Genomic DNA, 15112 nt, shown 5'->3' with positions numbered 1-15112 from the left:
AAGCGGGCTTTTTCCATTGAGGTTAAGAGTGGAAGAAATGTTCAAGGGGAACAGAAGGGCACTTCCTTGCTTGAGTGTGGAATGAGCTGCCAGTGGGAATGGTGGATCAGGTTCTATTTCAACATTTAAGAGAAATTTGGAGCGGTATGTGGATGGGAGGGGTAAAGAGGTGTATGGTCCAGCTGCAGGTCGATGGGACTAGGCAGATCAATAGTCAGCACTGACTAGAGCAGGGGTGGCCAACCTTTTACACTCCATGCGTCAAATTCTTTCACGCATGAGTTCAGATGCAATTTTTTTCGCGCACTAGTTCTATATTAACATTTTTACATGTATGGCACATCTGAACTCGTGCGTGGAAAAATTAACACATGGAATGTAAAAGGTTGGCCACCCCTGGACTAGATGGTTTGAAGGGCCTCTTTCTGTGTTCTAGTGTACTATGGCTATTTGCTTGGTATGACTGAGTGCAGTCAGGAGCAATGAGCTCAAAAACTGGCAAGAGTCTTAAGACCATAAGACAAAGGAGCAGAATTAGGCCATTTGACCCATTGAGTCTGCTCCACCATTCCATCATGGCTGATTCTGGATCCCACTCAACCCCACACACCTGCCTTCTCACCATAGCCTTTGATGCCTTGACAGATCAGGAAACTATCACTTGTAGCTTTAAATATACCCATGGTCTTAGTTCCACAGCAGTCTGTGGCAGAGCATTCCACAGATTCACTACTCTCTGGCTAAAAAGAATTCATCCTTTCCTCTGTTCTGAAGGGTTGTTCCTCAATTTTGAGATGCCCCCACCTTAGGAAACATTCTCTCCACATCCTCCCCATCTAGTCCCTTCAACAATCGGTAGGTTTCAATGAGATCATCCCACATTCTTCTAAATTCCAGTGAGTACAGGCCCAAAGCTGCTAAGTGCTCATATGTTAACCCCTTCATTTCCGGAATCATCCTTGTGAACCACCTCTGGACTCTCCAATGACAACACATCCCTCTGAGATATGGTGCCCAAAGCTGTTGACAAATCTCAAGTGCAGCTCGACCAATGTCTTATAAAGCCTCAGCGTTATCCCCTTGAAATGATTGCCAACATTGCATATGCCTTCTTTACCACAGACTCAACCTGTAAATTAACCCTCTGGGAGTCTTGCACAAGGACTCCTAAGTCCCTCTGCACTTCTGATGTTTAACATTTTCTGCCCATTTAGATAATAGTCTGCAATATTGTTCCTTTTACCAACACCATATTCCATCTGCCACTGTTTTGCTAATTCTTCCAATTTGTCTAAGTCCTTCTGCAATCGCATTGCTTCCTCAGCACTACCTATCCCTCCACCTATTTTCGTATCATCTGCAAACTGCCTTTTTTACGCAGAGAGTGGTGAGTGCGTGGAATGGGTTGCCGGCGACGGTGGTGGAGGTGGATATGATAGGGTCTTTTAAGACTCCTGGACAGGTACATGGAGCTCAGAAAAATAGGGGGCTGTGGGTAACCCTCGGTGATTTCTAAGCTTCAGCACAGCTTTGTGGGCCGAAGGGCCTGTATTGTGCTGTAGGTTTTCTACATTTCTATGCCTCAAAGCCATCAATTCCATTATCTAAATCACTGACAAACAATATGAAAAGTTGCAGTCCCAATACTGACCCCTGAGGAACACGACTAGTCAACTGGCAGCCAACCCCCCCCCCTTTTATTTCCACTTGCTGTCTCTTGCTTGTCAGCCATTCCTCTATCCATTTAGTATCCTGTTTTATATTATTCACTAGTTTTCCCTCATATTTCATCTTTTCCCTTCTTGTGGCTTTTTTAGTTGGCTTTTGTTGGATTTTTAAAACTTCCCACTCATCCAACTTCCCACTCATTTTCGATACATTGTAAGAGAAAAGGCTGAGTGAGTTTAGAGCCTTTCTACTTGGAGTGAAGAAGGCTGAAATAGAGATGTACAAGATGATGAGGGGCATAGATCAAGTGCAGAGCCAAAGACGGGAAAGCCAGAGTGGAAATAGCTAAAACAATGGGGCATAATTTTAAGGTAATTGGAAGAAATTTTAAGGTGATGTCAGAGGTAGGTTTTTTTACACGGTGAGTGGTGAGTGTGTGGAATGCCTTGCCAAATACATTATTTGAGGGCATTTAAGAGACTCTTGGGCACGTGGATAAAAGAAAAATGGTGGGCTATGTGGGGGTGAGGAAGTGTTAGACTGATGTTTAGAGTAGGGTAAAAGGTCAGCAGGACACAGTGGGCTGAAAGGCCTTTACTATGCTGTAGTGTTCTATGTGAAATATTCAGGCAGTGCCAAACATTATTGGGAGATTCCTTGGAAACAAGAAACAAGTAAATGTTGGATGATTAACAAACCTTAAAATTCCAATCTACTTAAAAACTCAAACACGAGGAAAACTGCAGATGCTGGAAATTCAAGCAACACACACAAAAAGTGCTGATCTATGCCCTGGGTTCAATCCAAGGGGACAATGAATTTATTTTGCCCACTTTCCGACTCTTGGACCACACTGTGCACAGCTTTTACTGCTGTAGGAAGGCTAAAGGGAAAATGTATAAATGTGACACCAGAACAGTCGGGGAAGTCTAAAAAAAGATTTTTTTTTAAACTGCTGATGGGCAACACACACAAAAATGCTGGAGGAAATCAGCAGGTCACAGCAATATCTATAGAAATGAATCAGCAGTCAATGTCTCGGGCCGAGACCCCTTGTCAGGACTGGAAAGGAAGCGGGGTGGGGAGAAGACAGAATGAAAAGGTAGAGGGAAGGGAAGGGAAGGAGGACAAGCCTGAAGGTGATAGGTGAAGCCGGAGGGTGGGATGAAGTGAGAAGTTGGGAGGTGATAGGTGGAAAAGACAAAGGGCTGTAAAAGCAGGAATGTGACAGGAGGGGAGAGTGGACCATGGGAGAAAGGGAAGGAAGGGGGGCACCGGTGGGGAGTGGTGTTAGGCAGGTGAGGAGAAGAGTAAGAAGCCAGAATTGGGAATAGGCATTAGGTTGGAGGCTACCTAGATAGAATATGAGGTATTTTTCCTCCACCCCGAGAGTGGTCTCCAACCAAATCATTAAGATTGGTAATATATTTGACAGGGTATAAATGTCCAAAACTTGAGGTTATAGTCACTAAGGGCCTGACTGTATGTGTGGGTGGTGGAAAGGGACATATTTTGCCGTGGTCTCGTTGTCGCTTGTATGTTGGCTGTGTGCTGTTCTGAACATTGTGGACATCAGAATGTGTGGTGACACTCGTGGGCTGCCCCAGCACATCCTTGGGTAGTGTTGGTTATTAACACATGTAAATGCAATATATAAATTTGAATCTGAACCTCTATCGACCTCTGCTTTAAATATGCCTAACGACTTGGCCTCCACTGTGGATTCCAGTTTTCTCCACAACACTCATTCTCATGTCTTTATCACTAAATGACTGGATTCTGCTGCTAGAGACGTATGGATTAGGGTTTGTAAATCGTGGGGATGCGACGTTGCTGCTGAAATGTGGTGACACTTGCAGGCTACCTGCAGCACATCCTTATGATGTGTTGGTTGTTAACCCAAGTGATGCACATCACTGTATGTGATAAATAAATCTGAATCTGAGTTTGATCTGACTGAAGAGGCTCAATGTGGTCTTTGGCCCACTCCTCCTCCTGTATCTTTTTCTGTTCCCCCACTCTCCCACTGATCATAGAAGCATTGAGTACTGGAGATCCTCTGCTGGCTGGGTTTGACCATGGATGTTGAGTCCTAGCTGTCTACGTTGTACACAAAAGCCAGGACAGTACGATATGGGAACCAAGCCTTCGCCGTGCAGCACGCTCCATACAACCGATGAATCTAAAAGAATGGCAGAGACCGATACAGTTTGGCATTAGCAGGAGTTGCCAGTCAGCGTTGAACTCAACGTAGGACTGCCTTAGCGACTCCAGCTCCAGACTGTTCCTCAGGATCTACTCCTGAAGCCTGCCTTCCCCAAGACTGGGTATAGCCGCAAGGCAGCGGACTTTTGAGATCAGAGTTTGCCTTCTCTTAGCTGAGCTGCCAGCCACAGCTGATGAGCTCATCTGCCCAGAGCGACTGGTTTTAAGGTGCCGGTAACCCACCTTTGCCCCTTCTCCTGTAAGTAGAAACAGTTCCGTTCGGTTTAGTAGCTAAGCCGCAGGTGAATGCCAGGAGCTGAATTTGATTGTCAGAGGTTATTTGAGGCACCCTACGTTGGGAGCATTTAATAGGCAGTGAGAGCTTATTCCCCACTACCCTTTCCCCCACCTATGATAACCTAACCTTCACAAACCGCCCCCCCCCCCCCAGCTATACCAACCTCATAATGCTGAAAGAGCTGGAAACAGGCCTGGCAATGTTGAGAGTTTCAGGAACTTTACCTCAGAACTGCCTGTCAAAGCTGCCTTATTACATCAGTTTTATGACAGGCGGAATCTATCTCAAGTGATAAATAAACCAAATCTAAAGAATCTAACAGGGAATTCTTTGCTCGGAGAGGGCTTCTGGTGTAGAATCCTCTCAGACTGAGTGAAGCTGTTGAGATTTGAGTGGAAGCTGGTTCTGTACCCAGGAGGAGGAGGAAACAGGAATAAGATGGCGTTGAATGGAGATGTACCTGGCGGGGTTTTCTGCTGTGGGTTGAGTGGTTCAGTGCTACACTTTGCAGGAGACCCCTCGGGTACCCAGCGGTCACCTTCGAGAGTCACGTCCAATCCGGAAGAATCCCCCGTGAAGTCCTCGGAGGTGGTGATGGTTGAGCTTCTGCCCGTGAATTGAGTGGAGGTGTCTGAGGAACTGCTCTGGGGATACAGCGGTGAGGATTCCATGCTGGACGATGTGGGGGTGTCAGTGGAGCGGCCACTCTGTTCTTCTTCCTTGCCTGGTGGGGCTTCTGCTGTGCTGGGGGCGGCAGGGGCTGGCTCATCCACAGTCTTCTCATGCTGGGTGGTGGCTGGGGCGAGGGTCTGGTCTGAGGCTTGTAACTGCTTGATCCACTGCAAGTCTACAGACGAGGAGGAGGATGAGGTGGAGCTCATGGCATCCGATTGTGCAGACCAAACAGCATAGGGTGATGTGGCCTCTTCTTTGCTGTCCTCCACCTCGTGGCCATCCTCAAACTCGCGGTGGAGCACGATGTCGCAGCCGGCGTGGGAACCAATGAGCAGCACGTTCCTGTCCTTCTCTGAGCTATGCCACATTCTGGAAACGGGTGGGATGGAGACGCCAGGGTCATGCCAAAATAAAGACAGGGGCCTAAAGTTGTTGAACCTTACCCTAAAAGTTTGATCACCACCATCATCATTGTCATCACTGCTGCTCGATACGCCAGACTCTTCTTCCTCGCTGCTGAAGCGAACACTAGACAGAGAGAGAGACATGTCTTTACAAAGAACCTTTCCTCAACAAATGCATTTATCCAGTCAATTATGGAGTCACTGTTGCAGGAAACACAGCAGCTAAATCTTTCAAAAGGAACACCTTGGGGGCAGCATGGATGTACGGTGGTTAGCATAACATTATTACTATAAAACCATTAGATATAGGAGCAGAATTAGGCCATTCGGTCCATCAAGTCTGCTCCACCATTCCGCCATTGCTGATTTATTATCCCTCTCAACTCAGTTCTCCTCCCTTCTTTCCATAACCTCTGGAGCACCTACTAATGAAGAATGTAACAACCCCTGCTTTAAGTGTACCCATCGACTTGGCCTCCACCTCCACTCCGTCAAGGCTTTTCAATATCTGATCAGTTTCGGTGAGATTCCACCACCCCCTCCCCCCCACCACCACCAGCCAACCCTTTCTTCTTACAGTGCCTGCCAGGTTCAATTAACAGATATTTAGATATTTAGCCAGTTAATTCAATATGCAGGTATTATGCATTCAGTGCTAAACACAAGAGCTACCGTAGACGCTGGAAATGAAGAAAACCACTCACAGGATGCTGGAGGAACTCAGCAGGTCAGCAGCATCTATCGAAATGATTAACAGTAACTACAGTCAATGTTTTGGGCCAAGACCCTTTGTCACGACTGGAAAGAAAGTGAAGACAGGAGGGCCCACATTGTGGTAACAATGCATGAGAGAGGAGCTTGCCCAGGTGGATCGGAGGAGGATATTGGTGAGGATGACAGCAGAGCAGAGGTGGCTGAATTCTCTGGGAATAGGTCACGAAGCTCAGGATAGATGTGTTCCACAGAAGAAGTTGTTCTCACATGGCAGGGGTAGGCAACCATGGCTGACAAGGGAAGTTAAAGACAGCATAAAAGTCAAGGAAAGGGCATATAAAGCAGCAAAAGTGAGTGGGAAGTTCGATGATTGGGAAGCTTTTAAAATCCAACAAGAGGCAACTAAATAAGGTATAAGAAGGGAAAAGATGAATTATGAGGGCAAACTGGCCAATAATATAAAGCAGGATGCACAAAGTTTTTTCAGTTATATAAAGAGTAAAAGGGAGGTGAGAGTTGATACTGGACCACTGGAAAATAATGCTGGTGAGGTATTAATGGGGAACAAAGAAATGGCAGATGAACTTAATGGGTATTTTGCATCAGTCTTCACTCTGGAAGACACCAGCAGTGTGCCAGTGGTCCGTGAGTGTCAGGGAGCATGAGTGAGTGCCATTGCTATTACAAAGAAAAAAGTGTGAGGCAAACTCAGAGGTCTTAAGGTGGATGTCGCCTGGGCCTGATGGACTACATTCCAGAGTCCTGAGAGAAGTTGCTGAAGAGATAACAGATGCATTGGTCATGATCTTTCAAGAATCACTTGATTCTGGCATGGTCCCAAAGGACTGGAAGATTGCAAATGTCACCCCACTCTTTAACAAGGGAGGAAGGCAAAAGGAAGGAAATTATAGGCCAGTTAGTCTAACCCCAGTGGTTGGGAAAGTGTTGGAGTCTATTATTAATGATGAGGTTTCAGGAGACTAATGATAATATGTCAAAATCAGCATGGTTTATGTAAAGGGAAATCTTGCCTGACAAATCTGTTAGAATTCTTTGAGGAAGTAACAAGCAGGGTGGACAAAGGAGAGACAGTAGATGACATTTACTTGGATTTTCAGAAGGCATTTGATAAGATGCCACACATCAGGCTGCTTAAAAAGATAAAATCCTATGGTGTTACAGGAAAGATGCTGGCATGGATAGGGGAATGACCGACAGGCAGGAGGCAGCGAATGGGAATAAAGGGGGCCTTCTCTGGTTGGCTGCCGGTGACTAGTGGTGTTCCTCATGGATCAGTATTGGGACCGCTGCTTTTCAGATTGTTTGACAATGATTCGGCCTGAAACATTGACATGTACTCTTTTCCATAGACACTGCCTGGCCTGCTGAGTTCCTTCAGCATTTTGTGTGTGATGCTTGGATTGCCAGCCTCTGCAGATTTTATCTTGTTTATGGATAACGGAATTGATGATACGAAGATAGGTGGAGGGGTAGGTCATGCTGAGGAAGCAATGTAATTGCAGCAGGACCTATTGGAAGAATGGGCAAAATAGTGGCAGATGGAATACAATGTTGGGAAATGTATGATAATGCCTTTTAGTAAAAGGAACAATAGTACGGACTGTTCTTTAAATGGGAGAAGGTTCAAACATCAGAGACGCAGAGGTGCAAGACTCCCAGAAGGTTAATTCACAGGCTGAGTCTGTGGTGAAGGCAAGTGCAATGTTGGTATTTATTTCAAGGGGAATAGAATATAAAAACAAGGAGATAAGGCTGAGGGTTTATAAGACACTAGTCAGGCTGCCCTTGGAATATTGTCGACAGTTTTGGGCCCCATATCTCAGATAGGATGTGTTGGCATTGGAGAGAGTCCAGAGGAAGTTCACAAGGATGGTTCTGGGAATAAATAGGTTAACATATGAGGAGCATTTGGCAGCTTTGGGCCTTTATACACTGGAATTTTGAAGAATGTGTGAGGATCTCATTGAGACCTGAATGCTGAACGAACTAGATAAGGAGGATGTGGATAGGACTTTTCTTGTGGTGGGGGTATCCAGAACTGGAGAGCACAGCCTCAAAACAGAGGGGCGACCTTTCAGAACAGAAGTAAGGAGGAATTCTTTTAGCCAGAGAGTAGTGAATCTGTGGAACGCTCTGCCACAGACTGAGGTGGAGGCCAAGTCTGTGGGTATTTTTAAGGCGGAAGTTGAAGTTGGTAGTTTCCTGATTGGTCATGGCGGGAAGGTAGATGTATGGGGTTGAGTGGGATCCAAGATTAGCCATGATGAAATGGCGGAGCAGACTCGATGGGCTGAATGGCCTAATTTTGCTCCTATGTGTATAGTTTTATGGACATGAGTGGCTGAGACAACTACAACTTGATTGGCGATCCATCCGCCATTTGCGTGCCGTATCCCCTGCTATAGAGACAGCTGAAAGTGAATGAAGAAAGGTACTGGATGATGCCCCAGCAGTGTTCAAGGATGGCACTGAAAACTCAAACATATCAAGTGTAAAATAATGTTAAATGAAAATGCCACACCCAAATCTTACAAAGCCCATCTGATTCCTGATACCATCTGCGATAAAGTAGCCAATGAGCTAGACTGCATGGAAGCTGAATTCTTTCCAAAGTTGAATAGAGCCCATGGGCAATGTCAGTGGTCCCAGTAGCCAAGAAGTATGGGTCTATCAGGATCTGTGGTGATTTTAAGGTCACCATCAACCCAGTACTGAAAGTAGATCAATACCCTCTGCCGAGGAGAGAGGATATCTTTGCAATCCTTTCTAGAGTGAAGCACTTCAGCAAAGTGGACTACTGTGCTCCACCCCCTTGATCTCTATTACAGATCAGGTAGAAATGGCCGTGGATAAAGCAGTGTGAAGTGGCTTTCAAAGAGGCAAAGGAAATGGTGATGTCAGACACTGTACTCACACATTATGATCTACATTGTTCAATGAAGCTGGCCTGTGATGCAGTCATGTGATATGTTATGAGTGATGGAAGTGAACACCCAGAGCCTTTGCATCACATTCCCTTACTGCTGCAGAGAACAATTGTGCACAGATTGAACGAGAAGCCTTGAGTCTGGCCTGGGTGTAAGACATTTCTGACCATCAACTGCAAGTGTCCATTTTCAGTTCACAGAAGGGTGTTCCACTGATAGCAACAGTACAAGTGCAGACATGGGCTCTGCTTCCTCCAGGACACAGTCACAAGATTGAGTCCAAGAGGATGACTAATCACAGAAATGCTGGTGGATTGCCCTGTTTGCCCATGGAAAAGGAAATACTTAAAACATTTACAAAAGGTGACATTCCTCTTGACATATTCTCCCTAATGCAAACCAAAAGTCTTCTTGATACGTTTGGAGACTCCACACTGTCTCAGGTCCACATAGCAACCCAAACTGGCTGGAATGTGCAGTAGAAATTCCAGTTCCCCCATCTTTACCAGCACTGAGATGAACATGCCCTTGACAGGGGTTGCCTTACGCGGGGACTGAGAGTTGTGCAGTCCAAGCTGAAAGCTAAAGTGTTGGAAAAGCTCCATGCTGGTCGTCTAGGTGTGGACAAAATGGAAGCGTTGGCTCAAAGCTTTGTCTGGTGGCCTGGGATAGATCAGCACATCGAGCAGCTTACCATGCACAGTTTGGGATGCCAACACGTCCCGAAGATGCCAGGAACAGCAGCTCTCCATCCCTGCGAATGATCTGCATTGCCCTATCAGAGGATTCATATGGAAATTCCTTAGTGGTACTAAATGCAGCTACAAAATGGCCAGAAGTGTTCCTAATAGCCTCCGTTACAGCCTCGCACATTGCTTATGTATTGAGAAGCCTCTTCTCAAGGACTGATGTTCCAGAACACTTAGTCAGTAACAGTGGACCACTATTTGTTGTAGGACTAAGACATATCATACCTGCACCCTACCAACCAGCTACAAATGGCTTGGCAGCAAGGTATGTTCAGTGTCTGAAGAACACACTGTGAACAATGTCAGCAGAACACATCACACTGACACCGAAACAGAAGCTCACTATTTTCTTACTTACTTACATATTGCAATGCAGCACACTCTACAACCAACAACTCACCAGCTCTGCTGATACCGGGTTGCTCCTTCTGGTCACACTTGGATCTCCTCAAACCCAGTCTCAGAAGGAGTATGCATGATAAACAGCTGAGACAAATTGAGGGCTCCTCAAACAAGGAGGTTTGATGTTTCACTCCTCGACAAGCAGTCCAGGTGAGGGACTACAGAGGTGATCAAAAGTGGGTACTTGGAAAGATTAGGGACAGAACTGGACCATTCTCCTGTACAGTGCAGATTGCGTCTGACATCATTTGGAGATGACACATCAATCTATTGAAGAACGGTGTCTAGGAAGGAGTAAGGAAGGTTAGTTAGTTAAGCCCATCACCCCTGTTAGGGTACGGGCTGCTGACAGCAGCTTGTCAGAGTGCTCTGTCCTGGGCCAGTCTTTCAAGCTGTCCCTAGGTTTCTTCTAGGTGAAGATCCTTCCTCTCCCAGGGATGAGACCCTAGGAGTTTCTGTAGCTCTGGATTTTTATGAGATGGGGCTCCATGCCCAACCCTCCTCCTTTTGTATCCAGGCTTGGGACCATCCATGCGGATTGACGAAGGGGGGCGGGGAGAAATGACTGGAAATTAGAGAAATCAATAGCTGTGTTCTTTCTACACTCTCATGCAGGTCAGAATGCTGGCACGTGACAGCGAATGACTTTGCTAAGCTGTCATCATTTCACACCATTAGCCTCTGGAAGATCATCTGTATTTTCTGGCCAAGAAAGATCACTGACTATGCCCTACCCCATCAGCGTTATCAAGAGGACATGGCCACAATCATCATGCGGAAACGTTGGAGATGGATTGGACACGTGAAGAGAAGAGGAGGCCAACTCCATCATCAAGACAATCTACCTCTCCTAAACCCAAGCCTGATGAGCCAAAGCCACTCTAAAGACTAGCACACTTAAAAGAATGGCCACAATCATCATGAGCAAACATTGGAGATGTGATGAGAAGAGAGGCCAACTCCTCTGAATGGCAGAGGAAACTCAGGAGACCAAAGACAACTTGGTGCCGTACTGCAGAGGCAGAAATGAGGACCCCGAAACACACCTGGGACACAATGGAGAAGATGGCCAAGGACAAACAGGGACGGAGGACCTCCATTGCTGCCCCAAGCACCAGCAGCAATAACGGGCAGTAAGTAAGAGAAACCGATGTTCATGCTATCAGGTTGTTAACTACCCAGATGGAATACGAGATGTTGCTCCTCCAACCTGAGTTTGGCCTCATGGTTGCAACAGGGGAGGATGCGTTCCTAGTGTGGGCAAGTGGAATTAGTGTAGCAGGTTGAAAAAGCCAGCATGAATGTGGTGGGCTGAGGGGCCTGTGTCCGTGCTGTACTATGGAGTCTCTTCCTGAGTCTCCTAACTGTGAGTGTTTGATGCATCACCGGCACCAGCCTACCCACCATTAAGGATGTATACGCAGAAAGGTGCCAGTAACATTATAATGGATCCCACCCACCCACCCAGCTCACGGTCTGTTTGTCCCACTCCCATGAGGGTGGAGGCTACATAGCATTCAAACCAGGACCACCAGACTCAAAAACAGTTACTTTCCACAAGCAGTAAGGCTGATCAACACCTCCACCCACTAACCCACCCCTCCACACCCCCAACCACCACTGCTTTATCATTTCCGGTCAGTCACCTTATGTACAGACACTTCTGTGCCTAGCATCACTTTATGGACATACAATCATTCTATATATATATATACCTTATGCATTTTTATTTATTGTGTTTTTTATTAGGGTGGCCTTTATCTTATTGTGTTTTTTGTGATCTGGAGTAACAATTATTTCATTCTCCTTTACACTTGTGTACTGGAAATGACATTAAACAATTCTGAATCTTGAATCCATCTCTGTCTTTCCCATCATTTCATACCATTTATGCCCCCTCTTATTTCCAGTCCTGATGAAGTGTCTTGACCTGAAACACTGACTGTCCCATTTCTCTCCGTAGATACTGCCTGACTTGCTGAGTTCCTCCAGTGTTGCCCCAATCTGTTCCCTCTGCGATCTTTGCCTCGCGTGATGATTGTTAGACAAAGCAATTCTTCAATGCACTTCCAGTTTGTAGAGCTCTGTGGCTGGCACTGGGGCTCAAATGCTGGGAGTGAGACATGAACACATATAGGAGCAATATTTACGTCAGGGTGCAGTTTATTGATTCCAGCTCAGCGTTCAGCACCATCAAACCATCTGTACTAATCACCAAGCTCCAAAATCTGGGTCTCTGTATCTCCCTCTGTCACGGGATCCTTGACTTCCTCATTGGGAGACCGCAGTCAGTGCAAATTGGAAATAACACAGATGTATCATGAGCATTCTGACAGGTTGCATCACTGATATGGAGGGGCCACTGCGCAGGATCAGAAAAAGCACGATGCTTAAAAAGGCAGCATCCATCATTAAGGACCAGGTCTGCCACGACATACCTTCTTCTCATTGCTACCATCAGGGAGGAGGTATGAAAGCCTGAAGGCACACACTCAGTGCATTCTTCTCTTCCACCATCCGATTACTACTCACAGTATTTAATTATATATATATAGTAACTTGTAGTTTTTTGTTTTATTATTATGTATTGCAATGTACTGCTGCTGCAAAACAACAAATTTTATGAAATATGCCAGTGATGTTAAAACTGATTCTGATCTCCTGACTGGAGGTCAGAGTGCTACCCATAAAACCATTGCCTAGAAGAATCTCTTTGGCCTTCTCCACATAATTAGTAACATCTAGCGTCAGTTTTCCAGTGATACCTGTCAGCTCCTGCCTTGGATTTCCAGCTGTCTGGGATCTCCTTGTAATTCCTGTATACAACCACTTGCAATTGAACTCCGACTGGAATTCTTCCCACCAGCTGACGGAGCTCACGCAGTTTGTAACCCAGCACGTTCGTGTTTCCGATTTTAACCAAGATGTCCCCTGTCAATGGGAAAAAACAGGAGTCAGGCCGACTGACAGCAACCTGATGATGGCTGGCTCTGTTTATGCAAGTGTCGCTCAACGTTTTAAGAACAGTTTCTACCCACCCCCCGCCGTCAGATTTCTGAACAGTCCCATGAACCACTAACACTGCCCTTTTCCCCTAACCTTTGATGTCCTTACTAATCAAGAGCCCTTGAGGGTTATAAAGAAGCCAGAAACAAACTCAAGAAGGAAATTAGAAAAGCCAGAAGGGCCATTGACAGCAGACATTCTGGTTAAAGTCCTTGGCAAGTAGGATTAAAGAGAATCCTAAGGCATTTTATACATACATCAAGAGCAAGAGAATAATTAGGGAGTAGGTAGGAGCACTCACAGATAAAAGGGGGAACATTTGCTTAGATGTGGAGGATGGGGGTGAGGTCCTTAATGAGTACATTAACATCAGTACAGTATTTACCAGGGAGAAGGACGTGGAGGATAGGGAGATGAGTGCTGAGAGTATTGATAGGCTAGACATTTCAACGTATAAACGTTTGTAAAAGAGGAGGTAGTGTTGGGTCTTTTAAAGGGTATTAAGCTGGATAAGTCTCCAGGACCTGATGGCTTAATTAGGGAGAACCACCATGGCTTTGTGCGGGGCAAGTCGTGTCTCACTATCTTGATTGAGTTTTTTGATGAGGTGACGAGGGTGATTGATGAAGGTGGAGCTTTGGATGTTGTCTGCTATGATTTTAGTTAGGCATTTGACAAGTTCCCTCATGGGAGGCTCATTCAAAAGATTAGGATGCACAGGATCAATGGTGAATTGGCAGTCTGAATTCAGAACTGGCTTACCCATAGAAGATAGAAGGTAGTAGTTGAAGGAATTTATTCAAGCTGGAGGTCTCTGACTAGTGGTGTTCTGCAAGGATCAGTACTAGGACTTCTGCTGTTTGTGATGTGTATAATGACCTGAATGAAAACGTAGATGCGTGGGTTAGTAAGTTTGCAGAGCATGCAGAGATTGCTGGTGTTGTAGTTTACATAGAAGACTGGCAAAGAATACAGTGGGATATAGATCAGTTTCAGATACAGGCAGAGAAATGGCAGATGGAGTTTAACCCGGCCAAATGTGAAGTGTTGTACCTTAGTTGGTCAAATACAAAGAGACAGGATGCTGTTAAAGGCATGACCCCTAATTGTGATGATGAACAGAGGGATCACGGGGTCCAAGTTCACAGCTCCCTGAAAGTGACTACACAGGTCAATAGGATGGTTCAGAAGGCATGGGGCATGCTTGCCTTTGTTAGTCAAGGCACTGAGTTCAAAGGTCAGGAAGTTATGTTGCGGCTTTATACAACTCTGGTCAGGCCACAAGTGGAGTATTACACACAGTTCTGGCCGCCCCATTACAGGAAGGGATGCCGAGACTTTGGAGAGAGTGCTGAAGAGGTTGACTAGGATGCTGCTTTGACGAGAGTGCATGTGCTATAACAAAAGGGTGGAAGAACTTGAGTTGTTTTCTCTGGAACAGCATAAATGGAGTAGACAGACAGTATCTTTTTCCAAGTGTTGAAATGTCTAATACCAGAGGTCATGTGTTTAAGGTGCGAAGGAGACGTCGGGGCAAGGTTTTTTTACACAGAGAGTGGTGGGTGCCTGTAATATGCTGCCTGGGGTAGTGGTAGAGGCAGATACATTAGGGGCTTTTAAGTGCTGTTTAGATAGGCACATGAATGTTGGGAAAGTGGAAGAATATGGACATTGTATAGGCAGAAGGGATTAGTTTACTTGGCAATTTGATTATTAATTTATTTGGTTCAGCACAACATTGTAGGCCAAAGGGCCTGTTCCTGTGCTGTACTCTTCCATAAGTACCTATCAAAATCCACTTTAAATATACCCAATGCCCTCTGGTCCGAGACTCTCACTGTTGGCAACACCCCCACTCCGTCTAAGCCTTTCAATATTGGTAGGTTTCAATGAGATCCCCCCTCATTCTTTTAAACTCCAGCGAGTACGGGCCCAAACAGTCCTCATACATTAAATCTTTCATTTCCAGGATAATTCTTGCAAACCTCCTCTGGACCCTCTCCAATGCCAGCACATTTTGTCTTAGATAGGGGGCTCAAAACT

The sequence above is a fragment of the Mobula birostris genome, chromosome 9 (assembly GCF_030028105.1).
Source record: "Mobula birostris isolate sMobBir1 chromosome 9, sMobBir1.hap1, whole genome shotgun sequence".
In the NCBI taxonomy this organism is placed as follows: Eukaryota; Metazoa; Chordata; class Chondrichthyes; order Myliobatiformes; family Myliobatidae; genus Mobula; species Mobula birostris.
This window is presented reverse-complemented; position numbering follows the sequence as displayed.